The following is an 8,120-nucleotide window of genomic DNA, read 5'->3' as shown; positions in this document are numbered from 1 at the left end:
CTCCCTTTCCCTCTGCTGGTAGACGCCATTGCAGCCGCTGCACCTTGGAGCTCCCTTCACACGTTGTTTTTTGCTCAGAGTCCGATAAGTTTCTCTAAAGTTTGCCTTTTAACATTACCTTTCTAGATTATTTTAATGACAGAGGAAAAAATAAGAAAAGATGTGGGATTTAAATGCAGACCCTCAATTTAGTGCAGCTCTTAAATAATTCAGCCAAACATATCTCAACCATTTATTGTTATTGTGGTTGCTTAATCACTTAAAGTGTGTATGTGTGTTTATTTGTTTAAATTTGTCTTAGTTCCAAAAATAAGGTGTGGTGGACAATCACATATCACATGCTAAAAAAGGTTCTACCCTGTAACAGCATTCGGTCTGATTTACATTTCATTCATACAACAGAGGACTAATTAGCCACTCCCTACTGGTCTTACGTTCCCGCCAGTAACCTAGATTTAAAATTACAGACCTCACAGAGTGGAACTGCGGGGCCTTCCGTGCCACGCTCTCCATTCAGGCAGCCCCTACCTCCTGGGAGTGCTCTTTGGCTTTTACTTAATAAACTATCCTTTGCTTTCACAAAGAAAAAAAATAGTCAAATAATGACTGAGGAATTAATCCATTACATTTTTAATGTGCGTGTGATTGGAAGATGACGTAAGAAGGAGAAAAAAATACCGATAACTTCCGATACTGTCTAATATTTCATTAGCTAAGGTATGAAACCCAGAGCATTATATAGGGATGCGACTCAGGGAGGGCATTTTCTAGAAGCTTGCTCCTTTGGCAGTGTGTCAGGAAGAACATCGACAACCATCGACTTGACATGTCGATCTTTGGGGTTATTCGTCAACGGTGAGAGATGGGGTCCAGTTTCGTTTTTCTGCAGGCAGATGTCCAAGTTTTCCAGCAGCATTTACTGAAGAGGTTTTCCTTTTCCCAATAGATTGACTGATATCCTTTGTCAAAAATCAGTTGGCCTGTATGTTTTGGGGGTTATTTCTGGATAGGTATGGTAATGTCTTTGATTTGACTGACATGCACTACATGCATATTTTGAAAAACCATTTTGTATGCCACAAAGATGTACAATGACAAAATGTAAATATAATAAAATAAACTATAGGCATATTACTGCGTGGAAGGCAAAAACTATGAAGCTAGCAGCAGGCCACTTTGAACCACACCGCCAGACTCCAGGCCCTGCAGGGTCATTTTCCGTTGCTAAGAGGTTGCACTGCCTTAATTTTTCCCCATGCCCTTAGAAGGCTAGTTTTCTCTCAATATTGCCAAGAGGTAGGGGGAATTCATTCCGGTATCTCCGTATCAGACCTGAAGAAAGAAGTTTTGCAGGTTAGGAAATTCCGAGTCAAAGCATCAGAAGAGAGAGAACTCCCAGCTTACCTCACAAGTGTATTTCTGCGGTCATCACTAGAGACAAAGGGAGAGCAAACAGCCTCTGCACCCTAGCCCTTTTCTGTAGGCTCGCCCTTGCACTTTGCAATATGCACACTTTCCCTTTGTAATTATTCAGCAACAGCTGGAAGCCAGCAAGGGCCAGGCATTTAGGGAGAAGAGAAGGCCAGACACAGGCTTCAAAAGCACTGTTCTGGTCTCTGGCCGTCAGGGCTGAGCCGGCGTCGTCTCCTGGCCTATTCTTGCTTTGAGACTCACCCTCTCGCTACACACCAGAGTAAGGAAACAAACAGCGGAGATGAGAGAGAAGCGGGTTGCAGAAGAAAGGATTAGCTTGGCTTTTTTCCGTGTATTTGGAGGAGGGGCCCTCAGACTGCTGCCTTTTTCTACACTGGGCTTCTGCAGGACGGGGGAATGGCAATGTGCCCAGATTTTTCCTTTTGAAGAGTCCTGTAAAGGCTGTCTCATAGTCTTACCCTGTGGACTCAAATACAAATAGCACCATCCTGACCTGAAAGCCTACAAAGGACAGATGTTATCAAACAAAGCAAACAAAAAAAGTTAAGTACTTCTAAATAACAATTTCCCATCCCCAAGTCACACTCGCTTGTGCTCAGTACACCCGCACACTGAAGTTCTATTTACTGGGATATTGTTCCTTTTGAAACTGTTCTGTTTTCTTTTGTCGGACTGCAGCTGCATAGACTTGGATTAAGCATAACGTAAGATCGTTACTAGGCCATGCACAGTTTTATTTTGAGCTGTTCGTTTACTACGTAGAAATGAATATGTAAAACTATGTGAATAGTGAAAGAGCTTCATCATATACACTATATTTGAGGGGACTTCAGTTTGTGAAAAAGTGAAATTAAAGTCTGAGTTTATTCTGGTGCAAAACATATTTTGAAATCCACGGTTTTTCTGTTTTGTTTTGTTTTTAGCTTGGGAGTTTGTGCATTTGCTAGGGAGAGAGAAAAGGAGAGAAAAAGAGGGAAAGTGCGAAATCGCCCCCGAGTTAGGATGGCCCACTACAATCCCTTCTCCACTCTCCTCCTGGGACTTTGGGCACTCATGTACATGAGCCTGGTGTGATTCTCATAGTCTGACCCTGTGGTCCAGAACACGACCCGTAGTCAGTCATGTGGGAGTCCAACTCCTTAACCACCATGCTGCTTGCTGGTCCCCATACAGTTCTTTATAATGCACATTCCCCATGAACTTTGTGATGATCCTGTGGTGTATATTATTTTTTCTTTTCTTTTTTTTTAGAAAGAGATTTTTGCTATAGGGTGGGTATACTTGTCAGAGAGACAGAGAGACATAGAGAGACAGAAAGCAAGAAATCACCCCCCCGGGGGAGGCCATGCCCCAATCCCTTCTCTTCAATTCTCCTCTAGGGATTTTGGGCACGCACGCGCACACACACACACACACAGTCCTGGCATTAATATTAAGCAACTGGGTCCAAGACTTGAACTGCAGCCAACTACATGGGAGTCCAGCAACGTAACCATTACACCATCTGCTGGTCCCGCCCTGTGTATGTTCCTAAGTAATGTACTCAGTTGCTCTGTGGCTGAACACTGTAAGAAGTGTGCAGGTCACACACTGCCTTGTGGGATTTGCAGTTTTACTCATCATGATGTTGCCAGTTTTCGGTTAGGCCATTGTGTATTGCCCCAGACCATCCATGTTGGCTGCTGTTTGTTGTATAAATGAATTGCAATTTGTTTTTCCCATTTTCTTCCCAGTGGTCACTAGATCATTTCCAGCTTTTTTGTGATTATTAACAGAGTCACAGGAAACATTTTTCTGGAGCCCGACAGTGGGGCAGTGATAACAAAACTGGACCCTTCTAATGCAGCCGGACCCCCATGGTAAAGGTCCTGCTCCATGCTCCGGGATCTCCCTGGCACCCAGGTGCACATGCACACTCATGCCATCCAGTAAGGCTGGCTAAGACAGGGTGTTTTGTGGTATGAAGCCCCTACTGGGGGTGCCTGTCTCTCTCTCTTTCCTCTGTCCCATGCTCTATCTTTGACTCTATCTGTCTCTCTGTCTCTCTCTCTCTTCCAAGAAATAAACATTGAAGAAAACTCTCCTAGTAGAGTCCTTCTACAGGACCACGAGTTAAAGCTCTTGAGAACGCAGTGAGACCAGTCCGAGACAGGAAGCATTCTCTTGGTCTCGTAGGGGATGTGTGTAACCAAGTCCATAAACTTCCCAACAGAAGTATTAAGAAAGTTACGAAGATACTAAGTTCATGTTTCAGGCCTCCTACACACGGCTACATTGTGAGCACAAAGTGAAAATATAGCCGGCTCAATGACAGTCATTACTGCCAGAGAGAGAGAGAGAGAGAGAGAGAGGTGGCGGCTCAGACATGCCCCCGTAATATATCCCATGGTGTACGCCGTATATGGTCACAAGTAAATTCAAAATGGATTAGTGATACATGTAAATCAGCAACCTGACAGTGAAGAAATGTTGAGTCCATTTATACTTAAGTTCAGGATCAAATTATATAATCTTATTTAATAAGACCATGGGGGGCGGCAGGTGGCATGGCGATTAAGGGTGCTGGACTCCCACATGGTCCACTGTGGTTCAAGTCCCGGACTTGGCAGCTTGCTTTCTCTCTTCCACTCTCTTTTTCTCTCTCACTCTGTCCATCTCTGGGCAAATTAAAAAGTAAGTAAATAAATAAAGTTAAAATAAGTCTTTAAAAAATAAGATTATTAAAATGAAACACATACAATAGATTTAAATACCTATGTAGTATACACACACACTCATACGTGTTATTTAGATGAAAATACTTCAGTGAGTAAAACTCTCCTCTTTAATCTTTAAGCTTTGTTCATAGACTGCACTGAGTGGGGAGAAGACAGCCAGGCAGTAGCAGCAGTTGAGTGGTGGTGCCGTTCGCACAGCTACCATTTCGCGAGTGGTCACTGCTTCCCAGGTGTTCTTCTAAGTGGTTCTCAATTCTTTACTAATTTGATAAACAAAATAGCCCCATGTAATACCGCCTTGTCATTTCCATTTGCCAAGATAGGGGACGTGCAGCACATTCCCAGGCTGTGCAGGAAGTAAAGCACAGTGGCAGAGGCAGGGTGCTGGCCAGGGACCACCGAGGCCCACGGAGGCGGGGATCCAGCCAGGGACCACCCGAGGCCCACGGAGGCCCCGAGGCCCACGGAGGCGGGGATCCAGCCAGGGACCCCTCAAGACTGACGGAGGCAGGGATCCAGCCAGGGACCACCTGAGGCCCACAGAGGCGGGGATCCAGCTAGGGACCGCCCGAGGCCCACGCTGCCACTGCACATCCTGGCAGCCTGGGCAGGGGGTTCTGCAGGAGCTCTGCAGGCCCTGCTCCCCGGCCTGCTCCAGACCATCTTTGTGACTGTGAAGAAGTTTCTTACCTTCTTAAAAATGAAAAAAATGCCCTGGATGATCGTCAGTGCTCCTTCAAACTATGTTATTCTGTGTACGTAAGGACTGGTACAATATAGCTCTCTCTGATTATCGATTATTTCATTTTGACCTAACATAATTTACACATGAACTTTTTTCTCTTTTATTTATATATTTTTATTATTATTCATACATTGAATTACTATACATCATTTAGATTGTGAAGAGACTTTACCCAGCATGATATATGAACTTTCTTTAAAGATTTTTTTTCTGTAGGGTGTGCGTGCACCCACTGGAGAGAAAGAAAGAAGGAAAGTAAGAAATACCCCCCTAGGGGAGTATTTCTATCTCTTTTCCTTCATTTTCCTCTTGGGATTTTGCGCACACACACATGCCCAGTATGATTTTCAAGTCTCCGACTCCGGGACTTGAACTGCAGTCAGCCATGTGTGAGTCCACTGCCTTCACCACTACAACACCTGCTGGTCCCAATCCACAAATATTAAGAGTCATCAAAACAAAGTTGTGTAATTAAATACCCATGAGCACACTGGAATGTTATCATTGCTCTTAAAACATAACAAAGCAATAAAGAGCTTGAATAACAAAACAAACAAACTTTTTGAAAGACACCAAGCACAAAGGGAGGTGCACAGTTATGAGCCAGAAGAAAGCAGACTGGGTAAAAACTTAAATCAGTTACCCCTTATGGGTGACAGGGGTGCTTCTGAGAGGGCTGGGGGTGGCAGTAGGATTGAGCACTGTGGCTTCTCAAGAGATCAAGGAAAAGACCTCCATGGCTGAGCTGCCATGCCTGGGGAATACCTTTTTAGCTCACCCATAGACCCTGGAAGCAATGTGAATTCAGCATGTAGCACGGTCGGTATTTAGAACTCAATCCCATATGCATATTTACACAGAGTGCTACTGGGAGCTCCCAGTTGTGGAATTGCAAAGCCTCAAGCTGTATCTATGTTCAGGGCTGCTAATCCCTGGTCCCAGCTCTGCACACGTCTGTAGAAACACTTCTCTGTAGACAAGTCCTTGTAAATCTCTCCTTGTCGAAGGATTTAGTTCACTGATTGTCAGCCATGAGCTACTTCATAAAACAGCTCACAGAGGACTAGAGCCTTCTGCTCTTCCTTTGGCGGGAAGCTTGTTACACTAGATAACCTTTTAATGACTGCATTCCATTTTAACTTGGCTCCAGAGAGAGAAACAAAAGAAAGAAAAGGTCCTTCCTTAATGCTATGCTTCTATCATGTGTCTCTTACTGAGGGAAACTAGAGAAGATGGATGAAGTTCGCCTTGGACTCTGAGATCTCGAGGCCTCGTAACATGATAATGGGCCAGCTGCTTACCCAGGAAGTCATGTTTCAGGGATGAGAAAATCATTGAAATACGAGAAGACAGAGTTTCTGAACTGAGAGTGGTACGAAATCTGCATTAGCCCTAGTGTTAACACCTGTACCTGGCTAAAAGGGGTCACCTGTTCTAATTCCGTGACGGTCTACAATGATGACCTTCATCTCAATAAATAGAAGTTACTATTCAGGAGAAAGAATATTGGTTTCAGAGGGCACAGAAGCACATGACTGAGTGTATTAAAACAAAATTGAGGGACCAGCAGTTGGTGTAATGGCTATGTCGCTGGACTCCCACGTAGTCGACTGCAGTTCAAGTCCCGGATCCAGTGGCTTAAACTCACGCCAGGCGCGTGTGCTTGCGTGCCCAAGATCCCAAGAGGTGAATGGAGGATAAGGGATTGTGGCATGGCCATCCCCCAGGGAGTGATTTCTCGCTTTCTTTCTCTCTGTCTCTCTCTGTCTTTCTGACGAACACACATACCCTATAGCAAAACCATCTACAAAATTAAAAAAAAAAAACTTGAAAGGAAAGTTTTATGGCTACTCTCCCCTGAATTAGAGATAGCAGAGAGGTACTAAGAACAGCTGCAACTATTGACTGCATCTGAAACAGAGCGAGGTGCAAATACGGTGTCTCACTTTGTACTTGGTTGGAAGGCAGGTTCTAGGAACTCTTTCAGGAAAGTCTCTGATATTGCAGATTTGAGGAATTCTCAGCGCACGTTGCCTTGCGTGAAAGCTACTCACACACGTATGGACGCATTGCAAGTAACATGCAAAAGCAAGCGCTGTCCCGCCTGACCTCCACAGGACCCGTGGGCAGTGCGAACCAGACCTCTCCCTTCTCCCCTGAAATGCGCGGGCAGGTGACCTCGCTGCGTCTGTGGCTAGAGTCCTCTGGGACGGGCACGCGTCTGCCCCCACCACGAGAGATGGCTGCTTGCCGGTGCCAGCGTGTGCATCTCGAAGCTTGTTCCCGGCTGTTTGCACCAGTCGGCACTGTCGCCTCACTCCGTCAAGGACAGTGTAAACCTGTGAAGTGTGAATTAAACAAGAAAGAGACGTTCCCCTGAAAAATAAATGGAATGGTTTGAAATATTTAATAAAGTGGAGACACCAAATTATTGATAAGTAAGACACAGTGTACTAGAAAACAGCCTACTGGCCTCCGCTCGACACCCCTTCCCACACTCACTGCTTAAAAAAATATCTGAAGGCAGAATCTAAAGGCTTCTGCATTCAATATACTTCTCAAGTGTCTTGTGCAGGACTTGGCAAACTCTTCCTTTAGAGGGTCAGACAGTAAATATTTCAGGCATTGCAGATCTTAACTCCTTTCAGGCTGCACCACACAGCTGCTCGACCTGGAGGCAGCTGGTCAGTACGGGGGGTCCTGTGGCCTCTGTCCCCCACAGGCAGCGTGGACACTGGGCTTGAATGTCACGGACAGGTGATTCTCCTCATTTTTTTCAACCACTTAAATACACAAAAATCATTCTTAAAATATGAACACAGATGGTGATCCTGACTTGACTCAGGCCTAGTGTGCCAAATCCTGACCTGAGACCACTGGAAAGAAACGCCACGTAAGAGAAGCAAAAGCTCGCAATCATAAAAGATGCATTTGGGGTCTGATTTATGCAAGAAAAAAAGATGCTGAACATCATGCAGTCAAAGCCTATTCAAAGAAAATGTCAATGCTACATGAAGATGTTGGTGGGCAATTACAGATTTTAAGTTAAAATGGTATAGCATACGTTTGTGAGATCTTGGGTTTTCTCTCCATTGTAGTGAACTAACTGTGTAGTATTCGTCGAATGTGTGTTTAAGATCAGGCAGGCAGAGACCTAACTTTGTCACTGCTAGACTCTGGCACTCCTGTCATAAACAGTTTAATCAAAGACGTGCATTATTGGG

Source organism: Tupaia chinensis, unplaced genomic scaffold, assembly GCF_000334495.1.
Source record: "Tupaia chinensis unplaced genomic scaffold, TupChi_1.0 Scaffold143910_1, whole genome shotgun sequence".
NCBI lineage: Eukaryota > Metazoa > Chordata > Mammalia > Scandentia > Tupaiidae > Tupaia > Tupaia belangeri.
Note: the sequence above shows the minus strand (reverse complement) of the source record.